Below are 14,205 nucleotides of genomic sequence, written 5' to 3'. Positions count from 1 at the left end.
TTAAACAACTGGAAGAAAGTCTAATCTCATCAGATAAAGAAAGAACTACAAAAGCTGTTATAAGGGTTAGAGAATAGCTTTCTTTATGATGACCTTTTTTGTCAATACTAGGTCACTCCATCATCTGAAGCCCTGTCAGTGAATCTTTGGAATCCCACACAGATATGATGGGCCAATACCTCAAATAGACTCCTCTTTTCACCATCATTGGTCACTTCCGTCAGGAACATCATCCCAAACCCTCCTATGGGCCTCTACAGGACCTTTCCCTCACTATAAATTAGCTGGATCATCCAATTAGTAGACTTTCATTCTTATGAGATTTTCTTTTGATGCATAGAAGTATCTTAATCTGACTTAGTCTCTCTCTCTTGCACACACACATTATATATATATATATATTTTTTCTTGTTTTGTTATCCGTTGCTTATGGGGCTGACTTCCCTAATATATCATTAATGTTAAGGTCCTGAAGTATTTTGTCTATATTATCTTATATTTATTTTATATTTTAGGTCTAATATCTGGGTCTTTAATTCATTTTGAGCCAATTTTAGTGCATGATCTTATTTGATGATCTAGTATTATTTTCTGCATGTGACTATCTGGTGTTTTTTGTTTGTTTTGTTTTGTTTAACATCAGGGAAAGAGATTTTTTATTAAAGAGACTTTCTTACAAGTCTGGGCTATTACAAAGGTTGCTACTAAGTTCTTTTCAGATGTATGTCTCTGATTCCTTTGGATATGTCCTCATAACCTAGATGTCCAATAACAGATGAATAGCTAAGAAAGTTGTGGTCTGTATGTATCATGGAATCCTACTCAGCTGATAAAAATGATGACTTCCTCTCTTTTGACTCATCTTGTATGGGACTTGAAGGAATCATGTTAGGTGAAATAAGCCCAAAGAGAGGGATAAATACTAGATGATCCCACTCATAAGTGGGACTTAAAAAAGAAGAACAGAAGGGAAAACATAAGGTAAAACTTGGACTAATTGTAATGAATTACACCAAAACAAAGAATTATGGGAAAAGAGGAGAAAGATAAGGGTAAAAGGACCCTTGAGAGCCTACTGCATGATGGTGAAAAGTAACCAAAGTTTGAGGTGAGAGTGTTTTGCAGACATCTATCACAGGGAGACAAGACAATATAGCTACATGTCAACAATTATACTGTGAACCATAAACAACCCCCCTTTTCCCATAAAGTGATTTGAGAAAGTAAAATAGCCTTTTTCCTACTAAATATTTGATTATTTAGACATATTTTAGATGTTCATAGAAATGTAGTTTTATGTTTGAGTTCTCTATCCTTTTCCATTGGTGTGAGTTCCCATTTTTATTCCATACTTTTTATTCCCATTTTCATACCATGCTTATTCCATTACCATTGTTTTGTAGTATATATCGAGTCAGGAAGTATGAGTCTTATTTTTTTTCTTTCTTTTTTAATGTGGCTATTCGCATTCTTTTGTGATTATGTATGAATTTTTGGACCATATGTTCAGTTCAAATGTTAGTGTGCTCTAGGCCAGAATGCATCACAACTATAAGTAGTTTTTAGTAGGTTATTTTAATAATATTAATTCTTATGTTCCGTGAATCAGAAATATTTTCCATTTCTTTATGTCACCCTGTTTCTTTCAACAAGGTCTTTCTTTTTAATTTTAAAATCTCTCACTTCTTTGATAGATTCACTCAAATATATTTTATCTTTTTCATTTAAGTTGTAAATTAGTTTGCTTCCTACATTACTTTGCTCTAAGTTGCTCTTTGTGACTAGAAATACCACAGTTTTGAGTATACTGATTTTGCATCTGTCACATTACTCAATTTATTGATGGATTTTAACAGCTTTTTGGTGGAGTTTTTAGGGTTACCTAGCTACATTATCATGTCATCTGTCAGTAGTGATAGCTTAACTTCTTTCACTTCAATTTGGAATCTTTTAAGATTCATTTATTGTCCAACTCCTCTGAGAATAATTTTTCAGACCATTTTAAAGAGCAGTGGATAGAATGGACATCCTTGTCTAGTACCAGATTTGAGTAAAGAAACATCTGATTGATCTGTATTTAACAGAATAAGTCTTGGTTTTATTGCATATGGCCTTTACTATATTGAGAAATGTTTCTTTTATACCTATGTTTATCATAAATGAGTGTTTATCAAGTGCTTTTTGTGCAGCTATTGATATAAACAAGTGGTCTTTCCTTTTTATCTTTTTATCTGTCTTTTAAAAATTTGTTGTATTTGGTTGATTTATGAATATTAATGCATATCAGAAATTTATACTAATTGGTAGAACAAAATATTTTTTAATAGTCCACTATATAGTCTTTATTGTGCCCTACAAGCAGCCTGGAGAAAAACAGTAACAAGTGAACTCTTCTACAAAGTAAATAACATTTAAATCTCTAATAGGCCATTAGTAATCTTTATTGTTTCAATGGTCATTCATTTTGTGTATTGCTGAATTCTATTTGCCAAGAGTTTTTAAGGATTTTTGTGTCAATGATCATCCAAGATAATGTTCTGTAGATCTTTTATTTTTTGTTTTCTTTCCTTCCTTCTTAGAGCATCAGAGTGATGCTACATTCATATTGTGTTTAGGAATGTTTGCTCCACTTCAACTTTGTTGGAATACTTTGTGTAGGGTATTTGTTTTTCTTTTAAGGTCTTATAAACTTACTAAAACTATCTAGTTTGAGCTTTTATTCTAGGGAATACTTAAGAAGTAGAGAGAGAAGGAGAGAGGAGAAGAAGGAGGAGGAGTACGAGGAGGACAAAGAGGATAAGGAGGACTAGTACAATGACGAGGAGGAGAGGGAAAAAAAAGAAAAAGGAGGAAGAGAGAAGGCCTGTACACTGATGCACTTCCTTTTCTGACAAAACCATAGGATAAGACGAGTACAACTCCACACAGTTCCCACCACCAGAACTCCATATTGCATCACCTACCTTGATAGCTTTCCTATTCTTTAATCCTCTGGGAGTATGGACCCAAGGTCATTGTGGGATGCAGAAGGTGGAAGGTCTGGCTTCTGTAATTGCTTCCCCTACGAACATGGGCACTGATAGGTTAATCCATACTCCCAGCCTAACTCTCTCTTTCCCTAGTGGGGTGGGGCTCTGGGGAAGCAAGGATCCAGGACACATTGGTGAAGCTGTCTGTCCAGGGAAGTCTGGTTGGCATCATAGAAGCTACTGGAGCCTGGTGGTTGAAAAGAGAGTTAACATATAAAGCCAAACAAGTTGTTGACTAATCATGAACCTAAAGGCTGGAATACTGCAGATGGAGAGTTGGGGGGGGGGGGTTGTCCTCCATTTTGTAGATAGCTAGTAGGCCTATTTTAGTTATATTCCAAAGGGCCCGTGACTATACTAGTTTTTTTTTTTTTTCCCTGAACCTGAAATCTGATATACAGGTGGATCCATGTTATTGTCTGGGGAGATGATGTCATGGCTAGAAAAAGACCAGAAGCTGGATCAGGGAAGAGAGTAGCTCCCAAATATGGGAAAGGGGTATAATTATTGTTGGCTGTAAACTCCATTGATTTGATGTGATCTGGGGCCCATATTCAGCTTAGGAGCCTATGTAACCTCTGCATCCCTATAGATCTGAGCTCACATTCTGTGGTCATGAGTTGGAACGTTCCAAACTGCCCAAATATCAGGACCCATTTTATTCAGGGGTAACAGAGTATATTGTCCAGCCATCCTTCAGAGGATGAAACATTCTCTAGCACTTCCTTTTCAATGTTATCATCCACTTTCAAGCTTGGTCTCCATTGCATTGTAGGAAGTTTTGATGCTGTTATATTTTTATCTCTCTTTATCTGTTTCTGTTTTTTTTTTCTATCTAATAAAAAAAGAAATTAGGTTGGATTGGTTAAGTGCCAGCATTGAACAACAATCTACAACTATTATTTTGTCACTTTTTCACTGAAGTCAGTGTTAGTTTTGTTTGTGTTTGAGTCCTCTAATTCTGTACATTCCTGAGCATCTTCTGTGGATTCTCTTTGTATATTTCCTATTAGAGTTTTAAAAGAAATGATAGTAGGAACTGGGATACAGTATAGTAGTTATGCAAAAGATTTTCATTCCTGAGCCTCCAAAGTTCCACGTTCAGCCCCAGCACCACAAGCAAGAGTTGAGCAGTGCTCTAGTTAAAAATAAATGAATGGGGATACAGAGTTCTGGTAGTCGGAATTGTGTGGAGTTGTACCCCTTTTATCCTATGTTTTTTGTCAATGTTTCCCTTTTTTAAAATAAAAATTTAAAAAAATAAATGAATGAATTGAATGATAGTATTTGTCTGTGCTTGGTCACTTAATGTAACTTTTGTTGTTGAGCCAACATCACCTAGTGTAACACCTGTGACTGCTCTATAAAGACTTTCAAGGTACAGGTTCTAGCAAAAGTTTTCTGGTCTGCACGCTTCTGAGGTTCAGCAGATTTTCCACTGCATTCTCAAATATACAAGAAGAGCCTTTTTTTTTTTTAATAAAAAGGAAACACTGACAAAACCACAGAATAAGAGGAGTACAACTCCACACAGTTCCCACAACTAGTAGTCCATATGCCATCCCCTCCTTGATAGCTTTCCTATTCTTTAACCCTCTGGGAGTATGGACCCAAGGTCATTGTGAGATGCAGAAGATGGAGGGTCTGGCTTCTGTAATTGCTTCCCCACTGAACATGGGCATTGACAGGTTGATTTATACTCCCAGCCTATCTCTCTCTTTCCCTAGTGGGCCAGGATTCTGGGGAATGGGAGCTCCAGGATACATTGGTAGGGTTGTCTGTCCAGGGAAGTCTGGTCGGCATCCTGCTATTATCTGGAACCTGGTGGCTGAAAAGAGAGTTAACATATATAGCTAAACAAGTTGTTGATTAATCATGAACCTAAAGTCTGGAGTATTTTTAACAAGCTATGCATCTGTATCTGACCCAACTCCACTTTCCTTTGGGGTAGACAGAGTCATTATACCCACTCTGTATGGATCAGCTCATAAACAGGTAGGTTCTTGTGAGCAGTTCCATGCCCTGATTCTTATGAAATGTTTCATGTCACAAATGATCAAGATCCAAGAAAATCTATTCACTTATTTATTTTTTTTTTACTTTTTTTATTTATAAAAAGGAAACATTGACAAAAACATAAGATAAGAAGCATACAACTCCACACAGTTCCCACTATCAGAACTCCGTATCCCATCCCCTCGCCTGATATCTTTCCTACTTTTTAACCATCTGGGAGTATGGGCCCATGGTCATTGTGGGATGCAGAAGGTGGAAGGTCTGGCTTCTATTATTGTTTCCCCACTGAAAATGGGCATTGACAGGTTGATCCATACTCCCAGCCTGTGTCTCTCTTTCCCTAGGGTGGGGCTCTGGGGAAGTAAGGCTTCAGGACACATTGGTGAGGTTGTCCATCCAGGGATGTCTGGTTAGCATCATGGTAGCTTCTGGAACCTGGTGGCTGAAAAGAGAGTTAACATATAAAGCCAAACAAGTTGTTGACTAATCATGAACCTAAAGGCTGGAATAGTGCAGATTGAGAGTTGATGGGGGGTGGTCTCCATTTTGTAGATTGCTAGTAGGCCTATTTTAGTTATATTCCAAAGGGCCCATGACTATAATGTTTTTTTTTTTCCTGAGCCTGAAATCTGATATACAGGTGGATCCATGTTATTGTCTTGGGAGATGATGTCATGGCTGGAAAAAGGACCAGAAAGGTGGATCAGGAAGAGAGTATTTCCCAAATATGGGAAAGTATATAAATATTGTTAACTATAAATAAACCCCATCAATTTGAGCTGATCTGGGGCCCATATTCACTTTCTTAAGCGCCCAGACAAGATGGTGTTGGCAACTGTCAAGTACAGTGTCTTGGTCCCTAGAATAGGTTCCCTATCCCTTTCTGTAACTACTGGAAACTTGTGTGCACATACACCTTGTCCAAATATATTTCTTACAGAAATCCTAGCTATTTGATAAGTGTGTTTGTGTCTGTATGTGTGTGTGTGTGTGTGTGTGTGTGTGTGTGTGTGCCTTTTTTTAGTTATAAGAAGGAGTCAGGTTTGGATTGTTACACTATTATGGCCACACCTCTGACATTCAAAATATGTTACAATTTTAATTGTTAAAGTGAACCATTAAATATGTAATTATCCTTTCCTCTGTCTTTTAAAATTAATTAAGATAAAATTTGGAATGCTAAATGATTTACACAGAATAAATGTACCAGTTTTACCTGATAGAGCATGAAGTTCCAGTTTTCTTGCTTTCCGTGCATTTAGATGAAAAAGACATTTTTGTTATTTATTAAGTTATATTAGAAATTCAAATAATTTTCCTCATTTTAGATCATGAGAAAAAATACTACTAGAGTTTCCAGAAGCTGTTTAAGAACAAATTGAGATCTTTTTCACAACTGTAATTTATATACTTTTATCTGGAACCTCACCTCCTCTCTCTTCTTTTGGCCCAATTTTTCAGATAGGAAGATAAATAAAGAGATAAGAATCTAAGAGGGAAGACAGCATAGCACAAAAATTTTCACCAGTGTTATAATTCTCCCATGTTGTACACTGGGGCCTCCAACTTGGGTTGTGCACATAGTAAAGCAACCATCCAAACAAGTAAACTATTTTGATGGACCTACCACTTGAGAATTTTATAAGTAGTAGATTTATGTTTGTTATTTTAAATTTTGTGTATGTAGGTACTATAATTTTCTAATATACATTTACATTTTAGAGCTGGCATGATATTTGATTATCACCATAGGAAATTTATACTACATAATTTATGTAAATTGTCTTCCTTAATGTTTACAAATTTCAAAAATATAATTAATAGAAACAAGATTCTATTTCTAGATGTAATATCAACTATAAATATAAGCAAACCAATATAGTTTATATTTTTAAAATATATGCTTATCCATATACTAAATGATACGCATATATATACATGTTATGCTATTTTATCTTCCTAACCCTAGAGATGGACTCAGATAATGCTCTCCTTTTATTTTGGAGAAATTATCTAATATATAGACTATGTTTGAGAGGCTGATATTTGAAATTTTGGTTTGTCTCATCTCTATACTATTCAGGAGAATTTCATCCAAATCACAGATTGTTCTAATTTCTGAACTATATTGCCTCAAAAGCTCTAGGATTCTTTGGATGAAATTAGAACTTGAACCTATACATGGTATACAGTTTGAGTCTAATGGAGGTGGTAGAGTACAACAAATCAGTAGGTGGTGATATTCAAAAATAAAGATAACTGACATGAGACTTGTCATCTATTACAACAGGAGGAATAGATCTCTGAACTTGCCCTCCAGAATATTAAAAATTATTTTAGAAAGCTAGATCAGGGTATAGAATAGCTCCCACATAGGAGGAAAGTACATAAATACTGTTAACTGTAAACCCCATCTATCTGACCTAGGGCCCATGACTATTAAAATTTAGCACAGGAGTCTGTGTAACCTCTATATTCCATGGACATAGCTAGGAACATTCTAGGCTGCACTAATTTCGGGATTATTCTTTCTCCAGTAGCAGAATATGTTGACCTAGACTTCCTTTGGAGAGTTGTGCAGTTTCTACCATTGTTTTTCTACATTGAGGGCAACTTATAAAGATCTTTGGTCCATATTTCCAGAGAGATAAAGAATAGGGGAGCTTCCAATGGAGGGGATGGGATATGGAACTCTGGTGGTGGGAATTGTATGGGATTGTACCCTTCTTATACCATAATGGTGTCAGTCTTATTAAATCACTAATAAAAAATATTTTTATGTAGAATCTTTGATGAGATTCTGGCATGTTTATAGTTCAAATACTTTGTGTACGTATATTATTCTATCAAATTTTCATCTTTGAAGTGACTCCAGTTTTATGAACTTTGAATGAAAGGACAATTTTAAGTATAAGGAATGAAATCTAACTTGCAATATAACTAGTAAAGTTTCTAATCTTTATTATCATCTCTAGCAAATGGAGATTTAAAGGCAGAAGCACTATTGGAGAGTTCTCTCACAAACTTCCTTAAAGGAATGAAGGATGTCAGGAATTGGGCAGAAGTGGTTGAATTTCCATGCAATTGCAACAAGTTTCTCAGCTGACCCCAGGAAGTTCTTGAGGCTGAGATGGTCTTTCAGGCTTTGTGGAATTTAGTTTAAGAGGAGAGATCTTTTCTATCCTACCATAATGAGCAAATGAATATGGGCAGAACTATAATGAAAGTGGTGACTTTAGGTGAAATAACTCTCCTCCACCAAGTTCAATGATCAATTTTTTAATTTTTATTTATAAAAAGGAAACATTGTCAAAACCATAGGATAAGAGGGGTAACTCCACACTATTCCCACCATCAGAACTCCACATCTCATACCCTCCCTTGATAGCTTTCCTATTCTTTATCCCTCTGGGAGTATGGACCGAGGGTCATTATGGGGTACAGAAGGTGGAAGGTCTGGCTTCTGTAATTGCTTCCCCACTAAACATGGGCGTTGACAGGTCGATCCATACACCCAGCCTCTCTCTCTCTCTCTTTCCCTTGTGGGGCAGGGCTCTGGGGAAGCAAGGCTCCAGGACACATTGGTGGGGTTCTCTGTCCAGGGAAGTCCACTTGGCATCATGTTAGCATCTGGAAACTGCTGGCTGAAAAAAGAGTAAACATATAAAGCCAAACAAATTGTTGACTGGTCATGAACCTAAAGGCTGGAATAGTTCAGATGAAGAATTGGGGATTCTCCGACCTGGATATAGTTAGTAGTCTTATTTTAGTTATAGTCCAAAGGGCCCATGACCATACTTTTTTTTCTGAGCCTGACATCTAATATGCCGGTGGATCCAAGTTATTGCCTGGGGAGATGATGTCATGGCTAGAAAAAGAACCAGAAAGCTGGATCAGAGAAGAGAGTAGCTCCCAAATATGGAAAGGGGTATAAATATTGCTGACTGTAAACAAACCCCATTGATGTGATGTGTCTGAGCAGTGCTCAGCTCTGCTTATGGTGCTTCTGTGGATTGAACCTGGGACCTCAGACCTGGGACCTGGTACCTGGGACCTGGGAGCTAGAAGCTTCAGGCATGAGAGTCTATATACTCTTCTGAAGTCTTCCTACTGGGGAAATTATTGCATTATTTCTGGAGCAAGGTTACTGTTGTACCCACAATAATAATGTTTAGAGAAAAACATTTTTAATGATATATCTCAGAGTAAGCTACAATCTACATTAGAATTAATTAAATAAGTCTAAGTACTTAACTATATATATATGGATTTATTTATTTATTATCTTACCATGAAGGATATCACTGGGTCTTGGTGTACGACAAACCCACCACTCCTGGTGGCCATTTTTGCTTTTCTTCTTTTTCTTTTCTTTTATTTGATAGAGACAGAGAAAAATGGAGAGGGAAGGGGATAGAGAATCACCTGCAACAGTAATGATTGCCTCCTGAAGGTGGAGACAGGGCCTTCAATTTGAATCCTTGAGCATGGCAATCTGTGCACTTAGATTAGCTACCACCCAGCACTTTCTACTCTTGTTTTTACTTTACTGGGAGGAGTAATATTTTACAGTCTAAAGTAAAATACAGTAGTTTGTACATGTGTAGCATTTCTCATGTTTTCCACATAAAAACCCAACTCCCTCTAACTCCTCTTCTGCCATCATGTTCCAGAACCTGAACCCTCCCTTCCAACCCCAGAGTCTTTTACTTTGGTGCAATACACCAAACTCAGTCCAAGTTCTGCTTTGTGTTTTCCCTCCTGTTATTATTTCTTGACTTCTGTCTATAACTGGGACCATTTTACTAATTTTAATCGTATATAAATTACATGTATGCTATGCTTTCACCTTGTTTATGTATTCACAGACATTATGCATACAAGTATGTTTAACTCATGCATTCCTCACACAATCTGGAAATTGTGGACTTTGTTCTTAAAAATAGTGAGATAAATCTAATAGGTGTAACCATAAATATTCTGCTTATATACTTCAAATGCAGCAGTTTTTTCATTTACATTCTCTCTTATATGTTTGAAAATTGAGGATAAATTATGAAAATATTCACCTCAAGAAAGTAAAAGTGTCTTTAAGAAAAACCACACATTGTCCTTTATCTTGGGTACTAAATTAGACAATCACTTTCACTGTAAGCCTTGACTTTGCTTCTATAATTCCCAATGGAGCAAATAATTTTTATTTATCTCTATGGATATATTTTTCACATTTAGATGAAAAAATATTGTCTGTACAATAAAAACCCAAAGAGTCTACAGAAATGCAGCTAGTGTAATATGAGGTAATTGAAAGCTCCTGAAATGTTATAAATCAAAGAAACATTAGTTCTCATTTTATAATGTACATTCACCTCTTCAATACTCTAATGATGTGAGAAAGGTACAGATGGTACAAAATAAAAAGGAAATATTAATAATTTAGTTGTTTTTAAGTGCATTCAGACTATATCCATATGGAGAAAAAATGCACACAAATATGTGATCTCCTGACTTTCAGTTCAGCTCTATTTTGAGTGTTCATGACACTTACATATAGCAAATAGTAAGCAAATGTGATGATCTATCATCACAAAATTCAGAACTGACAGAATCTGCATTTGATGGGTCAATTTATAATAAGATATATTTGCCTTGAAATTTCTAAAACAGTGCAAGAACTGAAAATTTAAGTAAAGTTTCTAATCTTAGTGTTAGATTATTAGGAATTATTTGGACAATCTGCCTTGTCCAACAGTCTTATTTAAATTTTGTAAGTAACTTTGAGATAAGAATGAAATTTACAGTCAGGATCAACTCAATAAAATTTAATGCTAATAAGCATTATAATTTTAATAGCAAGAATAATTGTGAAACAGGAAAGAATGAAGTTCCATGCTACCATTTCATTTATTTAAATTATCTTTGTCATAAAACTAAGTGTATTAATATGATTCCAGTGAACTGTTTTGCCCCTTTGCCAATAAATTATGACTAATGGTAAAGGCAGAACGTACCATTCTCCAGTACTGGTTTTTGTACATACTTTTTTCAGAAACCTGCGATTTTATACAAATGTCTTTTTAATGACCATAATATTGTCATTTTTTACGTCTGTCACAAACAACATTTATCATACTGTTTGCATAAATAGATTTCTACTTAAATCTATGACAAACTAAAGAGTGAGGCACTATAATACATGTTTCTGGTGTAGAGAACTCTTGGTACAGCCCTTAGAGAAGCTTAAATTTCCAGTTAAGATAAAATTATTTTATGCAATAAGATATCATAATATGTAAGTTAAACTAGTATTAATACATTTTGTCCGGGACATTTCAAACCTTGTGCATGCAAAGAAGAACTGCGAATTGTCACAATTTCAGCAAGTTTATTTAACTCACAACCCTCTTTACAGAGACAATATTGTCCTCAATATAGTTAAGAAATATTCATAATATATTTATAATTATAGTAAGAAGAACATGTACATCTGTATTTTCTACATATTATCTCCATGCATTATTTAACCACATTTCCCTTTTATGTTAGCAAATATGTATTGAAACTTTTGTTGATGACAAAATTATAATTTTAACAGATATAATAAATAATTAAGATGGCATTTTTTTTCTATTTATTATTGAGTTAAAATGAGTGGTGAGGATATTTGCAAATATATTTATACCTTTCCACGTTATTTTAGTTTCTGTTCACTCTACCACATGGGGCATACTAATTTATGATAGCATATATTGTTAAACTTTATCACAATATTTTTATTAAATAGAATAAGAAAATAAGCTATCAGCCTAAATCAAATAAGTGTTATTAAATAAGTGCACAGCTTCATGTTTTATTCTTTCACTGCAGGGTGTTAGTTTTCTTCTTTTGGAACTCAATTAAATATTGGAAGCAGATCTAATGCAAGGGGACATTGTTGGTAGTCCTCCAAGGAGATAGAGAAATGTATTTCATTTCCTGTTGAGATCAAAATTCAACTCAAAGCTTCCTTTTTCATTAATTTTGGAAGCTTCTAGTTTCTGGAGTAAGAATGATGTTTCAAACTGTAGCCAAGTTTTGCATATATGCCAGCATTTTTGAGATTTTTATCTTGGTATTCTCAGGTGAATGTTGACTTTCATTGTTTTGATATTCTATTTTATTTCTCACAGTCACAGTGTGTGAAATAAAAACACTTGATACTGTATGATAAAAAGAAAAGATTTTGCTTGGGAGAGTAAATGTCATTCAGACACCTAGACACCTATCATGGGGAGATGAGAGGTTGTGCCTATTTGTCAACAATTGTACTGTAAACCACTAACCTCACAATAAAGTATATCTTCCAAAATGTAGAGAGATTACTTTTGATTATTAATTTATTGTCAATTTATTTATAACAACGTTCAAAAACATGCAAATGTTTTTATCTTAGTCATTTTTAAGAGAATTCCCTTAAAATATCTCCCTATATGGAAATGTACCCCTCCTAGCCTATAGTCTTGTCATCAGCCTATGTCATCAGGATGCCGGCCAGGCTTCCCTGGACTGAAGACCCCACCAATATGTCCTGGAGCTCTGCTTCCCCAGAGACCCACCCTACTAGGGAAAGAGAGAGGCAGACTGGGGGTATGGACCAACCAGTCAACGCCCATGTTCAGGGGGGAAGCAATTACAATAGCCAGACCTTCCACCTTCTGCAACCCACAAGGACCCTGGGTCCATGCTCCAAGAGGGATAGAGAATGGGAGAGCTATCAGGGGAGGGGATGGGATATGGAGATTGGGTGGTGGGAATTGTGTGGAGTTGTACTGCTCCTACCCTATGGTTTTGTTAATTAATCCTTTCTTAAATAAAAGAGAAAAAAAGAGTGTTTTTAAGACACCTATCACATAGAGATGAAAACTATACTTTAATCTATTATATACCCAATAAGAGAAAGGTAAAATGAAGAAGGGGGGAGAAGTAAAGAAAGAAAGAGAGAGGAAAAATTGATAAGCAAGTACCCTGACAACTTGGAATCATCATATATATATATATATATATATATATATATATATATATATATATATATATATTAGCCCAAGAGAAGATTATGAATTTTGTCCATTTGAAAATCTTGCCATTTTAGACCCATTTTTTTTTAGTAAATCTCATATGTATGCATAATCTACAAGCCATAATTTTGCTTTTAAGTCATTAAGTTGAACAAATTAAATACGTGTTTTCTCCTAAATGTAAACTGTAAAGAAAGTCTTCAGAACAATTATTTTCCTGTTATTTCTTTAACATATGATTTAACTTGCTTCTCAGTTTTAAAAAAGCAATTAATCTCTTTTAAATATTTTTTGTCATTTTGATCAAGTGTGGAAACCAGAAAAAATAGAAGTGAATATAACAGTATTAAATGATTTATATGTTGTTATAGTATTCTTAATTTTAGGTAAAGAAATGAAAAGTGGAAAAATTGTAAGTGCTAGCTTCTTAAAATAGTATCATTCTGCTAAAATAATTTTTTCTGTGCAAAATCATTTTATCATTTCAAAAAAGACATAAATATCACTTTGTATAAATCATTGTTATTTATTCTTATGATATTGTGTTCAAATTCCCTTATAGTATATAAGACATTTACTGTTTCTAAATAGAATTAGTTTTTCATAAATAAATGAAAGATATAGGCTAAAAGATAAAGGTAAATTTGTTTTTATTTGTATATAAAGCATTTTAAACATTAGTATTTTATGTTCTTACATGTGCATCTTTCAACAAGCCAGTAAAGCATATTGGAAAACAGGTTCTTTTATGAGAACTTAAATTTCTATACAAAAGTTTCTATCACTTCTGAAATTTTAGTTTTACTATAATATTATAACCAATATCAATCATGTAGCAAATGATTGGGGATTCAGGGTTAATTGTCAAGGCTATCTGATTCACTGGCAACATGTTATATTTTCTCTTTTTTGAAAAAAATATTTTTCTTTTCTATGGAATGAAGTTTTCTTCAATATATAATTTATAGACCAGAACTTGATGTTATGCTGTTATTTTAAAAAGAAGTATGACGACATTCTAGATAGGTGGAACTGAATATAAATTGATCAAGATTCACAGATTGTACTAGTAGGATATGCTAGGTCAAAAATTTTGGTCATGAAGA

The 14,205-nt window shown here is 34.6% G+C and overlaps 1 long non-coding RNA gene across 1 annotated transcript in view; it reads right to left on the bottom strand.

Moving 5' to 3' along the window:
• Positions 1–3,555, bottom strand: part of LOC132536949 (uncharacterized) — a 130,758-nt gene extending 127,203 nt beyond the window's left edge. The window contains exon 1 of the long non-coding RNA XR_009548475.1: positions 3,211–3,555. This is a non-coding gene — a long non-coding RNA (uncharacterized LOC132536949). The remainder of the gene's footprint in view (positions 1–3,210) is intronic.
• Positions 3,556–14,205: the final 10,650 nt, after the last annotated feature.

The sequence above is a fragment of the Erinaceus europaeus genome, chromosome 2 (genome assembly GCF_950295315.1).
Source record: "Erinaceus europaeus chromosome 2, mEriEur2.1, whole genome shotgun sequence".
NCBI lineage: Eukaryota > Metazoa > Chordata > Mammalia > Eulipotyphla > Erinaceidae > Erinaceus > Erinaceus europaeus.
This window is presented reverse-complemented; position numbering and strand designations above follow the sequence as displayed.